Source organism: Littorina saxatilis, linkage group LG1, assembly GCF_037325665.1.
Source record: "Littorina saxatilis isolate snail1 linkage group LG1, US_GU_Lsax_2.0, whole genome shotgun sequence".
NCBI classification, from domain to species: Eukaryota; Metazoa; Mollusca; class Gastropoda; order Littorinimorpha; family Littorinidae; genus Littorina; species Littorina saxatilis.
The window spans coordinates 29657193-29674242 of NC_090245.1; positions in this window are offsets into that span (position 1 = coordinate 29657193).

Consider the following 17050-nt stretch of genomic DNA (forward strand, 5'->3'; position numbering starts at 1 on the left):
GAGAGAGAGAGAGAGAGAGAGAGAGAGAGAGAGAGAGAGAGAGAGAGAGAGAGAGAGAGTGAAAGTCAGTAATTTTCCAACGAGTTGTCACCACATCATAAGCAATGTATTCTGGTGTGACACGCTTAGCAGTAATTTAGTCCGCTCTGTCAAAAAATAATAATTTGCAGGGAAGGTCTAAGTAACAGCTTGCTTTGGTGGAAATGGACTTTATGGTGAAAATGTTGTTAAATGCCACAAAAAAAGTGCTTGATACATTGCATCGTCATGTTGTACTTTGTAAATTCACTTCACCAGCGAGGACGTTTAGCGTTTGCATGTAGCGAAGCACATAAACTCATTTCCAATCTTGAGTGTTTTACTTTCAGGCTTTAGCAACAGATTATGCAGATTCGAACAGATTCAGATTCATAAAAAATAAAAAAATGTTGTCGTCACTTCGGTAGAGCTGCAGCCTGTTTTTCTTCCTCTTCTTCTTCTTCTTCTGCTGCGTTCGTGGGCTGAAACTCCCACGTACACTCGTGTTTTTTGCACGAGGGGAATTTTACGTGTAAGCCTATGACCGTTTTTTACCCCGCCATTTAGGCAGCCATACGCCGTTTTCGGAGGTGTTTTTCTTCCCACTCTAACCTTTCCCATCTCCCACCCCCCTACCTCCACCCCATCTCCCCCTATCCCTCAATCTCCCCCCCCCCTCCCCCCGTGGAACCTATCAATATTTGAGAACTTGCGTGACAACAGCGAATGTTCACTGAGGAAGGTTGCCGCCTTCCATGAATTTTGCATTGCGACGTGCAACTGTATTGGCTAATGCTCTCTCGTTTACCTTTGAGGGTGTATATGCCACTGGATCAGAAAAAAAATAACTGACGGACAAGTAAATAAATAAATGAAAAAAATCAATCAATAAATAAATAGTGGATGGGTGCATGTTCTTTTAATAAACGCCCCACATAGATATGCTTAGCAAAAGAGAGAGCGAGAGAGAAAACAATCTTGAAATAAATTCTGATATATTTATTAACATAGAACATTCTCATGGACGCAAAGAAATCTGTTACGTCTTGATTTGGAAACAATGTCTCCAGAAACAAAAATCGTATATGGATTATGAAGATTACTGGTAATGATTTTTTGTTTGAAACCGGCCGCCTACAAACACATATGTACGCGCACCCCCCCCCCCCCCCCCCCCCCCCAAAGCACACATACGCATACCCGCCCGCCCGCCCGCCCGCACACGCACGCATGCACGCACGCACATACACACGTACACACGCACAGCCCTAAAAAAAAAGGAGAAACATGCTTTATGTTGTGTTATCTTGGTATTTAAACAGTATTTTCTCTCTCTGGCTGTGTGTGTGTGTGTGTGTATGTGTGTGTGTGTGTGTGTGTGTGTGTATGTGTGTGTGTGTGTGTGTGTGTATGTGTGTGTGTGTGTGTGTGTGTGTGTGTGTGTGTGTATGTGTGTGTGTGTATGTATGTGTGTGTGTGTGTGTGTGTGTGTGTGTGTGTGTGTCTTTGTCTCTGCCTGTCTGTTTCTTTGTCAGTCAGTCTGTCTGTCTGTCTGTCTGTCTCTCTCTCTCTGTCTGTCTGTCTCTCTCTCTCTCTCTCTCTCTCTCTCTCTCTCTCTCTCTCTCGCTCCCTCTCAATATCCTCTATTTCCCGCGGCGTACAAACAATTAATTTTCTAGACAGTTTCTATGGCAACACACATTAATAGAAAGGAAAAGGAATATTATCAGTTCTCTCATGTAAGAGATGGATGATCCAGCAATGAGCAGATGTCGTGGGTAAAAGTCATTAAATTACATAATATACGTCAACTCACATATATAGCAATAAACTTCCGTTTGTTGATTAGACATTGAAACAGTATTGAACCTAATAACAGGGAAGGTAACCCACCAAACAAAAACAAATGCCCAAGGCAAGGGCATAGTCTGTGGCTAGTTACCTCCCCTACCGGTACCTCAGCCAATCACAGGCTTGTACCGATGACCTTCATTCTCTTCTTGCAACACGTTGAGTGAGGACGTCTTTGACAGTACTCCGGATTTTTCAAGTGTTTTGGTCTTCGTGGAAGGCCAGTTAACCTGCCTCGCGGCATTCTCTACTGCTTATGGGTGAGAGCGTTCAGTTTGTCTTCTCCATTCTCAGCTCGTTCTCCGCCAGGCGGTTCAGCTGGGGTTTTCAATCAATCACGCAAAATCAGAACTGGTCCCCTCGCAGACTTTCCTTTATCTCGGGATGTTCTTCGACACCCAGGAATGACTGCGGAGGATAAACAAGTTGCAGGAGCTCCTGCTCTCTCTGATCGACAGACGGTCCGCCCCTGTCAGGGTCTTGGCTTCAGTCTTGGGGCAAATGGAATCTATGGCCACGCTCATCCCGTTGGGACGCGTTCACAAACGCCCATTCCAAGCCGCACTGAAAGAGTCATGGGACCGTGCCCAGCGGTTCAGGGCTGGCAGGTGTCGGTGCCGATCTCGGATTGGTTTCGGACCACCACTCAGCAGTGGCTGCAAACACCCGGCCTGGCTGACTCAGGGTGTGCCGATTGTTCCACCGTCCCCGGAAGTATCGCTCTTCTCAGACGCTTCCCTCGAGGGATGTGGGGCGCATCTGTTCAGTCACACGGCCTCAGGCCAGTGGTCCTCGGACCAAGCTCTCTGGCATATCAACCTGCTGGAGCTGGATGCGGTTTTCCTCGGTCTCTCGACCTTTCTGCCCCTTCTCAGCGACAAACAAGTTCTGATACATACCGACAACACTACTGTGGCGGCATATATCAACAAGCAGGGCGGATCTCTGTCCCCCTCGCTGTCGAACAGAACGTGTCAAATGCTGATTTGGTGTTCGGAACACAACATCAGCATTTCAGCGATTTATCTGCCAGGGAGGTTGAATGTTCTAGCGGATTCTCTAAGCAGGGCAAAGAAAGTTCTCCATTCAGAATGGACGATCGCGCAGACAGAGAAGCCTCTCATCGATCTCTTCGCTAATCGCTTCTCGAGGAGACTGCTGATATTTGTGTCGCCCTTCCCAGACCCAGAGGCCTGGAAAGTGGATGCGTTGTCAGTGTCCTGGATAGGACTCAACGCGTACGCATTTCCTCCGATCCCTCTGATCAGCAAGGTGCTGGGAAAAGCGGAGTTAGAGAGGCCCTCGCTCATTCTAGTGGCCCCTCTGTGGCCATCCCAACATTGGTTCCCGGACCTCTTGCGGTTAGCCAGCGGTCCGCCCATTCCGCTCAATCATCGTTCACGGCGAACTTCTGCAACCAAGGACAGGCGTTCCTCACGCCAACCCTCAGTGGCTCTCCCTTCACGGGTGGCTACTGTCCGGGAGTCTTTGAAGCGCTCTGGTGCGTCTGATGCAACACTGAGCCTGGTTCAGAAAGCATACAGGAAGTCCACATCTTCGGTGTATGCTTCACACTGGTTGGCATGGGTCAAATGGTGCGAGTCCAACAGGGTGAACCCCGTTGCGCCAAGATCGATGCACGTGGCAAACCATCTCTAATGGCTCTCTGCACAGGGCCGTTCCCCTTCTTCTCTGAAGGTTAGGCGATCTGCTATTTCAGCGACGTTGAAGCAACTTGGTCACACGATCTCCCTCGGCGGGGTCATTTCTAGTGTGATTAAGGGTGCCACGCTGGATGCAATTAAGTCTAAAACGGTTATCCCATCTTGGGATCTCTTGTTGGTTTTAAAGTTTTTGAGATCACCAATCTTTGAGCCTCTGTCAGAGGCCATCTTGCCGAACTTGACACGTAAGGCAGTTATGTTAACACTACTGGCATGTGGCAGACGCGGTAGTGAAGTGCATGCGCTCTCCGGATCATCTAGAGATATTTCGTTCGAACAGGATGATTCCGTCTCTCTACGGTTCGCGCCGAGTTTCTTAGCAAAGAATCAGAAACCTGATCAGGCGTCTCCGATTATAGCCTACATATTATGTCACCGAGTCAAATCTTGGCCCCCGGAGACCCCGATTTTGTCCGGTTCGAGTTCTCCGCGCTTATCTTGCGCGCACAGCTTGCATTAGAGCTCCGGAACAAAAATTACTTTTCATTTCTGTTAACACCACGAGAAGTAAAGATATTGCTCGTTCGACGTTGGCTCGTTGGTCTTCCACACTGATCACACAAGCGTACCAGTAGTGGGAGAGAGAAAGGGGGGGGGGCAGTCAGCCCTTCCCTTAGCTTCGGCAAGGACTCACGAGGCGCGCGCCTGGGCGGCTTCTATGACGGTCCTGCGCTCTGGCAGGATCTCAGAAGTCCTGCGTGCAGCCTACTGGGCGTCTGAAGACGTCTTTTTACATTTTTACCTGAGGGACATTGCGGCAGTCCGTCTGGACGGCAGCCGAGCCCTTCCAGCCATGGTGGTTGCTGGTCAAATACTGGCTCGTTCTTAGAGTGAGTATCCCACCTCCTTAATAAGCAATCTGCTATATATGTGAGTTGACGTAAGAATATGTAATTTAATCGAAAATGTTAAAAGTAAATTTTCATTTAATATAGATATACTTACTCAACTCACATACCAAATACCCTCCCAGCCGTCCCCGCAAACTTTTATGTTTATAAGGGTAATGTGTTTCAAGGGAGAATGAAGGTCATCGGTACAAGCCTGTGATTGGCTGAGGTACCGGTAGGGGAGGTAACTAGCCACAGACTATGCCCTTGGGCATTTGTTTTTGTTTGGTGGGTTACCTTCCCTGTTATTAGGTTCAGTACTGTTTCAATGTCTAATCAACAAACGGAAGTTTATTGCTATATATGTGAGTTGAGTAAGTATATTTATTAAATGAAAATTTACTTTTAAAATTTTCGAGTTTAAAAAAAACGTCACCAGGTCACGGGCTAATATTTACGGGCAGTTTTACTAAAAGTGATTTTTTCCAAAGACAATTCAATTCTAGCATCACATGAAAATACAACCAAAAAAACACCTTTATCGTTACAGGTGATTCAAGAAGACATCTATTCAAGCGTCACAGGCGATAATGAACGACAGTGTTGTCACAGGGTAAATATAAAAGACACTTCCTATCGTCGAAGGCGAAATTGGAACGCAGGCGAGAATACAAAAAGAGAAAACTCACAGGTACATAAACTAAACAGCAAAGAAACTTCCAATCGGCACAGACGACTGTGAAAGACACTGAGTACTACAACGGGGAAATATAAACGTCCATTTCATCAAATCTTTACCGACGAATATGAAAAACAGCGTCCTCAAAGGTCAATAAGATATCTAATTGTATGCCCCTAACAGCACAGATGTGAGGGCCTTAAACCTTGTGTCAGAAAAGCAACAACATTATATAAAAAAAACATCCAAAGGCAATTCCATTCAATCTTTACAGCCGAATCTGAGACACAATATTCCCACAGGTTATCCAAGCACTACGGGCAGATACTGACCTCAGTAGTAACACCACAGACTAATACTCAACCTGGACAATATCACCCGCTTGGACTGGCATGAGCAGGTAACACTCCAGGAAAAAGAGGGAAGATGAGCACGACAGATTGGGAGGGACACACACGCCAACCAAGATAAGCACGACAGATGGTGAGGGACACACACAAGATGAGGATGCCAGTCTCAGGTCTGCAATTGCCTCTTGCATCAGGTAGACGAAGGTAAAAATCAATAAGATGCTGGCGCGGGGATTCGGGTGACGGGCATGTGGCCATGTGAGGAAGGGGGCAGAGGAGTGTTCCAAGGCCTGACTCTGCCACTGTGGCCGTAAGCGCTCAATTCTAAGCAGTCAAAGTTTTGCCTATGTAAGTCATCAACTTTGAGCAGTCGGGTGACGGTACAATACAGGCATACGAGCAAGAGGACAAGTGAAAGGTTATTTTAGTGCGTTCAAGGCGTTGACTCTGCCACTGTGACTGTAAGCGCTCAATGTTGAGGAGTCATGTTTCGCCCATAAAAGTGATCTATTTTGAGCAGTCGTGTGACGGGTATGCGAGGGGGGGGGGGGGGGGGGGTAGGAGTCACTTATTGACTCTGCCACTCTGGTTGTTAGCGCTCATTTTTCAACTGTCAGGTGACGGATATGGGACGATCTGATAGGCTCTTTTCGTGTCTTCAAATGCTTGACATTGCCACTGTTTCAATCTGTTGGTGCTCAAATTTGGGCAGTCGGGTGTCCGGCGTATAGCCACGTGAGGGTAGGGAAGGTGATATAGGCTCGTTTTATGTGTTCACAGGGTTGACTCTTGTGAATGTAGCTGTACACCGGCACGGTTGGCCTTGTGGTAAGGCGTCCGCCCCGTGATCGGGAGGTCGTGGGTTCGAACCCCGGCCGGGTCATACCTAAGACTTTAAAATTGGCAATCTAGTGGCTGCTCCGCCTGGCGTCTGGCATTATGGGGTTAGTGCTAGGACTGGTTGGTCCGGTGTCAGAATAATGTGACTGGGTGAGACATGAAGCCTGTGCTGCGACTTCTGTCTTGTGTGTGGCGCACGTTATATGTCAAAGCAGCACCGCCCTGATATGGCCCTTCGTGGTCGGCTGGGCGTTAAACAAACAAACAAACAAATGTAGCTGTACGCTCTCAATTTTGAGCATGCATGTTTGTTCCCACCAAGACTTGGCTGAAGAAATAATTTACGAGCGACGGATATGGGGCCTTGTGATGAGCTCTTGTCGGCGTGTCTTCAAGGGATCGACTCTGTCACTATGGTTGTTTGCGCTCAATTTTTCAACAGTATAGAACAAGAACAAGAACAAGAATTTAATCCGCCATATGGTATACAAGCCATTGGTGTTTTTTCTGGTGTGGAAACAATCATACATCCATACACTCCTTGCATAGATGCAAATCATTCTAATTAAGTCGCAAACCGGCGAGCATTACATGCAGTCGGCGCCCATTGGGCTTTTCACAAAAGCCCATGTTACTAAAAATAGAACGGATCATTCTGTGAAATCGCCGGTTATGGAAGTACTCAAGAATAATGCAAACCCTTGACAAATCGATTACAAGTGTAATAAATAAGTCCCTAAAGGTAGACTGTCAACACTCGAAAGTCAAGTCCAAAAAGGAACAACCGTAAAAAAACCTGTTTATGGTTCTGCACGGGATTTCCTGGATTTTGATTTATACCGCCAAGAATGACTCCTTCATATTGTTCACGGTTCCAACCTATTGTATGAGTAGGTTGTTTCTCTCTCTCAAAAGCCCGGAAAGATATCCTTTTCGATAGTCAGAGGTAATGAGGCTTGCTTTCTGTACGGGCAACTTATACGCGGCTTCAAATAACAGGGAATTTTCATCTCCAACAGGCTAACATTTTGCCTCCTAAGGTCTGGACATATTTTATAATTATGATAACGACGCGGCTTCAGTGAGCAGACGCACTTTTAATATACCGTTTGTATAGCTTTGAATAATATGCGCGTGCAAGAATTTCCTTATCCGTAACCATAACTTCAACAGTTTGCAACAGTCACTCATCGTCGTAAAACAAGTTTAATTTCAAGTTTAATGGCACAGTCCTTCCTGTGTAAACGACTCGGCTAACCATCTGTGGCCAGGTTTTACATGGGATAAAGACCATCCCTCCACTTGGGACTCATACTAAAAATCAACAGCCAAGATACTTTCTGTGCAGAGTTGAAATACTTTTGATGAATACATTTCTTAGCAGACATTAGTGTTAATCGGCGAAATTACTTCATGAAAAAAACCCACTCTATTCAGGAAGCAGTGAGAGTGTTGAATGTATTTGCTCAAGTAGTGCTAGTCTTTCGGATGAGACGAAAAACCGAGGTCCCTTCGTGTACACCACATTGGGGTGTGCACGTTAAAGATCCCACGATTGACAAAAGGGTCTTTCCTGGCAAAATTGTATAGGCATAGATAAAAATGTCCATCAAATACCCGTGGGACTTGGAATAAAGTAAAAAAAATTCCATCTCACACGGCATTAAGTCTCAGGAAACATGAATACACGCATGCAGGAAAAAAAATATGGGTAGCGCCGTATGTCTGGCAGCTCGCTTTCCCCGGGGAGAAAGCAGCCCGAATTTCCATGAGGGTAACCTCACTGGACTGTAAATCTTATCCAATCCAATCCAATCCAATGGTCTCATTTCACGAAAAAGGCGGGTTTTTTTCGCGCTGGATTATTTGTTTGTTTGCTTAACGCCCAGCCGACCACGAAGGGCCATATCAGGGCGGTGCTGCTTTGACATATAACGTGCGCCACACACAAGACAGACGTTGCAGCACAGGCTTCATGTCTCCATGCCGTGCCATGACATGACCTATTGATATTATATATATGAGTCAAAGGATCAAACAAAGCATACGTGTCTTGCTCAGTGGGGGAGAGTCGTTTTGTTTTGTTGTTTAGTTTTGTATTTTATTGTCGAATAGTTACGAACAAATGTGCCACTACATATAATTCTAGTGTCCGCAGCCTGAGTTCGTCATTCGGTACTCACTCAAATAAAATCGAATTAAATTTATCATCTCAAACATGAGAAAATGCATTTCTAGTCATCTGTTACGTTTCATTCTTGGATGGAGCAAAGTTTTTGACACCTGTAGGCCTACACGTTTAATTTCCTGTTAAAGTGTTTGTTTGTGTTTCATGCTCGAAATTTAATTTCTAAGGTGGGCACAAAGTTGTTGTAGTTGTAGTTGTCCTAATTTACGGGTAAAGTAACAGTCATTCATTCAATAGTGATTAATTTTGTGAAGAAAAATCCTATTTCCCCATATTCAAGTTTCAGTCGTTATTTTAAAAATTAGAACGTAAAGCCCTGTTTTGTTTGTCAGTTCTTGTCTTGGCACTCCTTAAACATAATATACAAAAAAATTCAGTTTTTAAAAATGTCTTGGAATTTTTACTAATTTTCTCGCGACAGTATAAGACGAGTAGGTCGGAAAGAACGTTGTCATGAATCGTATAAAGTGTTGAGTTCAATAACTATTTTCGAAAGTTGCTCTGTAAATCTTTTAGCGCACTGATTGTTTCAATAGCGATATTGTGAGTTAAAGGCATGCTACCCCTATGCTTGCACTTAACACAAGACTACACAAACTCAAGAACATACTGCACCACGTGTAGCCTCCTACTCATGTTGAGGAGTTGACTCGCTATCTCAGATCTGTCCAGGCTTTTACATGAGATAAGGCCATACTTCTACTTGGACACATACCAACATTCACCAGCCTGACTGTTTTCTATGTAGGTTGGGAATATTTTGATGAACTAACTCCTATAAGCCACTGGTGAATTCAAATTATGATAAAATAACCCATCCCGCACACATCATCCAGGCCTTTGATTTTGGGTATGAGTCCAAGTTGTGATATGGCCTTGTCTTCTATAATTGCCAGGACAAATCTGAGATGGTGAGTCAACTTCTGTACACTCGAAGAGTATGGATTTGAAGGTTAGGTATGCCTGATTTGGGGTTGTTTAGATATAAACATTAACAAGTCGCGTAAGGCGAAATTACTACATTTTGTCAAGCTGTGGAACTCACAGAATGAAACTGAACGCACTGCATTTTTTCACAATGACCGTAATCCGCCGCTCGTGCAAAAGGCAGTTTGTTTGTTCGTTCATGGGCTGAAACTCCCACGGCTTTTACGTGTATGACCGTTTTTACACCGCCATTTAGGCAGCCATACGCCGTTTTCGGAGGAAGCATGCTGGGTATTTCGTGTTTCTATAACCCACCGAACTCTGACATGGATTACAGGATCTTTTTCGTGCGCACTTGGTCTTGTGCTTGCGTGTACACACGGGGGTGTTCGGACACCGAGGAGAGTCTGGACACAAAGTTGACTCTGAGAAATAAATCTCTCGCCGAACGTGGGGACGAACTCACGCTGACAGCGGCCAACTGAATACAAATCCAGCGCGCTACCGACTGAGCTACATCCCCGCCCTGCAAAAGGCAGTGAAAGTAACGAGCCTGTTTAGCGCGGGGGTGGTTGCGCTGTGCTGCATAGCACGCTTTTCTGTACCTCTCTTCGTTTTAACTTTCTAAGCGTGTTTGTAATCCAAACATATCATATCTATATGTTTTTGGAATCAGGAACCGACAAGGACGATAATACGATGAAATTGTTTTTAAATCGATTTCGGAAATTTAATTTTAATCATAATTTTTATATTTTTAATTTTCAGAGCTTGTTTTTAATCTGAATATAACATATGTATATGTTTTTGGAATCAGAAAATGATAAAGAATAAGATGAACGTAATTTTGTATCGTTTTATAAAACAATAATTTTAATTACAATTTTCAGATTTTTAATGACCAAAGTCATTAATTCATTTTAAGCCTCCAAGCTGAAATGCAATACCAAGTCCGGCCTTCGTCGAAGATTGCTTGGCCAAAATTTCAATCAATTTGATTGAAAAATGAGGGTGTGACAGTGCCGCCTCAACTTTTACAAAAAGCCGGATATGACGTCATCAAAGACATTTATCGAAAAAAAGAAAACAACATCTGGGGATATCATACCCAGGAACTTTCATGTAAAATTTCATAAAGATCGGTCCAGTAGTTTAGTCTGAATCGCTCTACACACACACAGACAGACACACAGACACACACACAGACACACACACACACACACACACACACACACACACACACACACACACACATACACCACGACCCTCGTCTCGATTCCCCCTCTATGTTAAAACATTTAGTCCAAAAAAAGGCAAGAAAGGTAAGTTGTGGAAACGTTGGTTATTTACAAAAGAATACGTTACAATCACAAATATGTTGACCCAACGGTCTTTTTAGTGCACAGACAAACAATAAGTCACACAAAAAACTGATCCGTTAGGCCTAACTAGAGTGATGTAGCTTTGATAGATATTCAGCAAACATGAAATACAGAAAAAAATCACAAATGGTCCATATTTGGAGCCTGGGCGCCCAATATGGACCCGTGAAGAGGCCTTCACGAAACACTGTAAAAATCCCCCTGTACTTCAAAATAACATGATACAACAGTGTGTAAGTCAGACTAATCAAAATATGCTTTAGATTTATCTATTTCGGGTTGATGAGAGCATTATTTGAAGCACACCAGGAAACTTAAGAAGCTTATCAAAAACAGAGTGAAAATAAGTGAAATTATCAACTACCACAGAAAGAAGACTATTTGATATCTTTTTTTGAAATCTCGAGTGCTAGTTATAGGTTATTTTCAGCAAGTTTCGTAATGAATAACTAAAAATAGCCTTTAGCTTTTATTTTTTTCGATTTGTTGAAGGTGGTCCGTATTACACATACTTTGAGATTTTGCTTTTACTTTTGTTTGCAGTAGAAACTAGGGGTCAACACTACTAAAATGTAACAAATACGGTCTTGGCTGTCATATAATTATAGCAATGTTTGTGTGATAACAGCTTTGGCTGTGGACAGAAACGAGTCCGTTTTAGGAGGCAAATTTAGAGTGAACGCTGCCAAAAGTGAAAAACATAGAAAAAGCCTAACGGTTTTGATGTTTGTGTTTCTGCAACTGTTTTAACATGTGCAAGTTATCCAGAGCGGATGAATACAGCGAATGAAATTGTTTTGAGCGCTCTAGTGCCGTTAGTTTTTCAGAACAGGAGGTGGTCCATATTAGGAGCCCTTCCCCTATGATTTAACTATAAAAAAGCTTGATTGTAATCTGTTTGTACGACAGCATGTGCCTCCCTTGGGGCCGGCTATGCCAGTGAGAAAAGCAATAGGGTAAAGATCATCTTTTGACAATGGTCCATGAAGTATCTTCTCCGAGACAATATCATTACAAGCAGGTGGTGTCTCACGATAACTCCCATTATGATTTGACAGCCAAAAGCCATGCAGCATCTTCTGTGAGACAAAATGATAACTGGCAGAAGCAACAGGCGATCAATAATAGCATCCCTCCGTCAACGTAGAACAACAGAGCAACGGCAAAGCGGGCTGTCTCTGAGAGATGCTGGAACAAAATGACTGTACTCTTACCTTGTTCCTTTGATCACGCATTGGCAATTTTTCTCCTGCTGTCGCTCCCTCTGCTCCCTTCTTCTACCAGTGGTAAACATCCAAGAACGATGGTTGTACTATTACTCCAGTGGTGGATATTTTTTTGGTAGATTTTGTTTTCCCCAGTCTTGCCCTTTGTCGTAGTTGTAGGCTATAGGTGGGAGATGTGAAAAGTGACAGTGGAAATGTGAGTGTTGGCTGACTGCGCGTGTGTGTGTTGTGTGACTTTGTGAAGGTGTTACATGTACCACTGCTCTTTGAACAAGGTAGAGCGGCGCATTGACGCATCGGCGTGTCTGCTTCTAGACACGACATGGGCGGAGCCTGCTTTCTGCTTTCCGTGTGTGTGTGTACAGGGGCGGATTAGTATGGAAAGCCGTTTGGCTCATAACCAATACACGTGTAAGAAATGATTAATACACGTGTAAGAAATGATTTATACACGTGTAAGAAATAATTTATACACGTGTGAGAAATGATTAATACACGTGTAAGAAATGATTTATACACGTGTAAGAAATGATTTAGTACACGTGTAAGAAATAATTAATAGGCCTACACGTGTAAGAAATGATTTATACACGTGTAACTAAAATGATTTAGTACACGTGTAAGAAATGATTAATACACGTGTAAGAAATGATTAATACACGTGTAAGACTGAATGATTTATACACGTGTAAGAAATGATTAATACACGTGTAAGAAATGATTTATACACGTGTAGGAAATGATTGATACACGTGTAAGAAATAATGTATACACGTGTAAGAAATGATTGATACACGTGTAATAAAAAAATTCATACACATGTATTAAATATTTAAACACGCGCGTGTTTAAATATTTAAACACGCGCGTCATAAATGATTACATGTACGCCGGAAGCAATAATTTATACACGCCGGAAGAAATCAGAGGGTGGGAAGTTAGGGGCTGGGCCGCTATTGCGCGGGTCCGCTATTGCGCGAGTCCGCTATTGCGCGAATCTAACCCTAACCCTAACCCTAAAGATTCGCGTAATAGCGGCCCCGCGCAATAGCGGCCCCGCGCAATAGCGGGCCGACCCCTGAAGTTATCTCCCTGTTGCGTCAGCGCTATCTGTGTATTAACTATCTTTTCTTAACAAGGGAAATATCCAGTCGTTTATGATTATTCTCGTTCGTGGTACTGCTGGCTTGTCTCTTGCGTTGTTCTTGTTTTTATTCAGTCCTGCCCGAAAGCTTACTTGTAACGACCCAATATGTTGTTACGACATTGCTGTGAACGGCTTTGCTGGTTCGATGTGGAAATATGCCACCTCACTCATTGTTTGTGCTGATTCTGTGAATTTTACATTTCAAACCATATCTATTGCAATTTGCTTATTGTTGTTTATGTGTGGTGATATCCATCCAAATCCTGGACCAAGCACAACACGGCGGGATGGGATCTTTATTCATGTAAACACTCGCAGTCTTCACTATAAGACACCGTTCCGTGAGGCTGAATTGGGGAATTTTGATATCATAACTGTATCTGAGACCTGGCTGTCGGACAAAGTTGACCAAGACTGCATCTGTTTAAAAGGTTACCACCCTCCAGTTAGACGTGATAGGCCCGGGGATTCCCACGGCTTCTTATCAACGATTCCGTTCAACTTGCCATGAATACCCTACATAAATTTATTATCTTTGGTGACTCTCAACGCTGGTTGTACTGTTAACCCCCGTTTCATCTGCGGGAATTAATGAATTAATGAGTTTATCTCAGTTGATATCAGAACCCACTCGAATAACCGATACTTCGTCAACTATAATTGATCTGGTATTAACTCCGTGTCCTAACTTGGTAAAAAGAGTTGGTGTCCTACCACCTGTATGCAGTGACCACTCGTGTCTTTTTGTATATTTGAAAGTTATGACTTACCGTCGGGTGGTTCATTCAAACAAACACTATATAATTATTCCAAAATTGATGTTGACAAGTTGTTGCAAGATATGGAAAGTGTAGATTGGAATAATATAGTCAATTTAGAATCCATTGATGATGCCGCTGAAATGTCAGTTTCCGATAAGTTAATGATGATAGTTAAAGAGTGTATGCCTGTAAAGGTAGTGACAATGAACGGACACGATGCTGTATGGATCACCGAGGAAATAAAAAAATTTGATTAGGAAAAAGCAATATATTCACGCATTAGCCAAACATCTGGATACTGTATGGGGCTGGTCTCTTTTCCGACGGTTGAGAAATACTTTGACTGATGTTATAAGAAAAAGGAAAGAAGAGCACATTAGGGAACTAGAAAATAGGTCACCTCATAATTTTGGCAATAAAGACTGGTGGAAGGTAGTTAACTCTTTTTTGAAAAAGAAAGGAATGAGTACAAAATTAATGAGATTCCGCCGATTGAAAGCAATGGAATTGTTTATTACTCTGCAGAGGATAAAGCCGAGGTTTTCAATGAAGCATTTCTACGACAGTCGCATATACAAGGTCATGATGATGACGTTCCACCAGTTGAAGGAGAGCGTATTTCCATTAGTCCTCTCGTGATTACTACCGAAATGGTGTACGCTGTTCTAAACAACCTTGATGCTAACATCACGAGCAGTAGGTCCTGATTTGGTTCACAATAAACCTCTTAAACTTGCTGCTTGTATTATTTCAAATCCGCTTGCAACCCTATTCCAGAGATCGTTGGCAGAGAAAAAGTTTCCGAAAATTTGGAAAGTAACTCACGTGAATCCCATTTACAAGAAAGGTCAAAAAGAGCACTGTAGTAACTATCGTCCGGTTTCATTACTCAGTTGCATTGGAAAAGTATTGAAAAAATTTGTTCAAGCCCATGTTTTTCGATATCTCACAGATAATGATTTATTAACGGTTTCTCAGTCAGGGTTTATTCCTGGTGATGCAACTAGTGTTCAGTTGTTGAGTATGTATGACGATTTTTGTCAATCCTTAGATAAGCAGTTGACGTCTCAGGCTGTTTTCTGTGATATATCAAAAGCCTTCGACAGAGTGTGGCATAAGGGTTTGTTGCATAAATTATATGCTATAGGCATAAGAGGTGTTTTATTAAAATGGTTTGAAGATTATTTGACAAGCAGGTTACAAGCCGTTGTTATCCAAGGCAGGAAATCGACATATGGACGTGTTTGTTCAGGTGTTCCCCAAGGTTATGTTCTGGGGCCCTTGTTGTTCCTTGTGTACATTAACTATATTGTCATTGATATCGAATCTGTCATTACACTTTTTGCTGATGATACCAGTTTGTATTTATCTCAAAATGATGCAAACACGCGGACACAGATCTTAAATGCAGACTTAGCCAAAATTGCACACTGGGCGGAAAAATGGAAAGTTAATTTCAATAATTTAAAAACAGATTTGATGACCTTTTCAAGAAATAGAATGCCTGAAACCCTTCCTCTTGTATTTGATGGAACAATTCTGAGAGTAAACCACGTTCACAATCATATTGGTGTACTGATTCAGAGCGACTCAAATGGGAATCACATGTTCAGTCAATTATATCAAAAGTACGTGTTCTTCTCTCATGTTTTCGGTCCTATAAGTATCGCCTTAGCCGAAAGGCACTTGAACTTATGTATAAATCTTTTATTATTCCCCATTTTGATTTTTCTGACGTCATTTGGGACAATTGTTCTGACAGATTAGCTACTTTATTAGAAAACTTGCATCTTGATGCCATAAGAACCATTCTAGGTGCAGTTCGTGGCACGAGTCATCAAAAATTGTACGACTGATGAATCAGCGGATTTACAATACTGAAGGAGAGGCGAAAAAGACACAAATTGATTATGTATTTCTAATTAGTTAATGCACGCGTGCCACCATACTTACTAGCACGTCTGCCTCCTTTCGTTGCTTCTGTGAACCCTTACCATAGACGAAGACCACTCGACAGACAGACTCCCCACTCTCGAACTGAACTGTATAAAAAGTCATTTTTTCTGTCTTCGACTTCCCTGTGGAATGAGCTTCCAGATAGTGTAAAACAACTTGATTCTATTGGGTTATTTAAAAAACCGTATTAGTTCTGATGATTCTGTTGTTCCCTCGTATAGATACACATCTGATCGAAAATTAAAAATTATCCATTGCAGACTTAGATTGAGGATCAGCAATCTAAATAGTGATCTATTTGACAGACATATTACCCCCCGCGGGTTAGGGGGAAGAATTTACCCGATGCTCCCCAGCATGTCGTAAGAGGCGACTAACGGATTCTGTTTCTCCTTTTACCCTTGTTAAGCGTTTCTTTTATAGAATATAGTCAATATTTGTAAAGATTTTAGTCAAGCAGTATGTAAGAAATGTTAAGTCCTTTGTACTGGAAACTTGCATTCTCCCAGTAAGGTAATATATTGTACTACGTTGCAAGCCCCTGGAGAAAATTTTTGATTAGTGCTTTTGTAAACAAGAAACCATTGACAAGTGGCTTTATCCCATCTCCCCCCTTTTCCCGTCGCGATATAACATTCGTGGTTGAAAACGACGTTAAACACCAAATAAAGAAAGAAAGACAGACATATTTAATACCCGACCCGTCATGCACTTGTGGTTATGCTGTTGAAAATGCGGAGCACTATATTTTTCATTGCTCCTTATCTCTCCAAATACGTGAAGTCACCTTGTCAACACTGTCCAACTATGATTTGCTAACCGCTGATGATTTTCTGTATGGCAACAGAGACAAGTCAGACAGCGAAATTGCACTGATTGATATTTGACCAGTTATTTAGGTTTATCTTATTAAGCAAACGTTTTGAATAATGAATGCATTTATCTCATCCATGTTCGAAACGACCATGTGCAATACTGTTTACATTTTCTTGTTCTGGTAGTATTCTATTTTATGATGTGGAAGTCCGTGTGCGTGTGTGCGCGAGTGAATGTGCGAGTGCGTGTGAGTACTGTTGTTAGTTTAGCATTGTGTTTTCTGTTCCCGGCTTTTATTGTTATATGATTGTCTACCATAATTCACCATTATTATTTTGACATTATTTCAAACTTG